We start from the raw sequence: 1,790 nt of genomic DNA on the forward strand, positions 1-1,790 counted from the left end.
GAGAGAGAGAGAGAGAGAGAGAGGGTGAGAGATATAAAGAGAAAGAAAAAGTGAGTGGGGGGGAGGGAGGATGGTAAGTGAGTCTAGCAAAATAGACAGCGTGGGAGGGGGAAAAGGGTGAATTAGTCGCTTCGTCAGTTCAAGAAAAAAATCAGGGGAAAAAAGAAAGAGCGGGGGTGGGGTGAATGTCCAAAAGAGGATGTCTACGTGATTGGAGGCCTCAGGAGACACAGTAAAATGTTTCCTGAACTAGATAACACAATATTTCGGTAGGCTCTCGTGGCCTAGAGGTTAAGGTGTTCACCTCTCATTCAAAGGTCCTGAGTTTGGATCCAGGTAGCGATGAAAAAATATTCTTCCCTATAATTGTGTCTTTTCACCTTCTTTCCTTCACTTTTGCAATATTCTGTCGTCTGCTTTCGTCTCCACTTTCTGCCCCACCCCCTCACCTCCTTTGCCCCCCTCCTCTGGGCTCCTGATTTTTTCTGCAGCCTTTCTACTGCTACCCCTTGGCTCCTTCTTACTGCTGTCTTTCAGCCATATCCCTGATCTTCTGGTAAGAAAGATCTACACATAGCCTTCTCAGACAATGGCAAAAAATCTCGGAAATCTCGTGTGCAAGTTGTGCACGTTAAAGCTCTCTTGGTGGTCCAAATTGATAAGAGTAGGCTACGGCCGCCATCTGGGCAAAACTTCAAAATGTCCTACCAATTGAAAATATTTGGTATGTCCCGCGCGCTCATATGACCGTATGCAGTTGCGATCGCCATAAGACACTTACCGAAAAAAAAAGACACACACACAAAAAAAGAAATGTTTCGCGAACTAGATAGCGGAGCGTCTTCCTCAGTACCTCCTTGTCGACCCGGATATTGGGTCGGTGGGAAGTCGGAAGTGCCAGTGCTTTGTACTCTGCGCCGACCACAGAAAGAGGAGGCCGGGGGAGTGAGGGCTTTTACTCCACTTCCTACAGGGCCCTACCCTGGCATTACAAAGTCCTCTCTGCCCTGGACCCAGTTTGGGGGTAATTTGACGTAAAAATAGACCCTATTTTGAGTTTCACAACATATCAAGCTTTTTCGAATGTTATTCTTGGAATCGATAACGACTCTGTTGTTTTAGTATGGTTTTACGGCGCTCGCAACTGCATTATGTCATAATAATATAATGAGTGCCAATGGGTGGATGTCAACAGAGAAGTCCAAAGGCTTATTCTGGTCACCTCTCTATCCTCAACAGCACAAAGTCTGCTTCGACTATCGAGGCAATCGAGAAATAGCAGTTCATTAGAGAGTGACAAACATACAAAAGAAGCAGAGGAAAATGACGATAGTAAGGATGAGGAAAGAAAAAGCAGCAGTTCCCCCTATGTTGTTCCGGCACAGTATGAGCATGACATTGATAAAACGGCTCATATACAATTCTACTGTGCGTAATAACATGTTAATATCCCCCTCCCTTTGGGAATGGCCTATAGACACTCCAGTCAGTAGCACAGCCCTTGGGGAGGGAGCGATAACGACTCTGAATAATCTAACGATTTTGATAGAAAAGATAGGGCATTTTGTTTCTGACCTCTTGATCTTAGTAATTCAAAGCGGCCAAAAATTTAACATAGAACTTTGTAATTCTAATGTACTGAGGGTCATATATTATGTTTGTGTAAAGATTATGACGATGTAAGAATGTAAGACGTCCTAAGAATTACATGGGTGTTCTGCCCAGGTCACGCCGGGGTGCACGGAAATGAGCGTGCTGATGAACATGCCGGCAAAGCAGCACCCAATGGC

Source organism: Aplysia californica, unplaced genomic scaffold, assembly GCF_000002075.1.
Source record: "Aplysia californica isolate F4 #8 unplaced genomic scaffold, AplCal3.0 scaffold00174, whole genome shotgun sequence".
NCBI lineage: Eukaryota > Metazoa > Mollusca > Gastropoda > Aplysiida > Aplysiidae > Aplysia > Aplysia californica.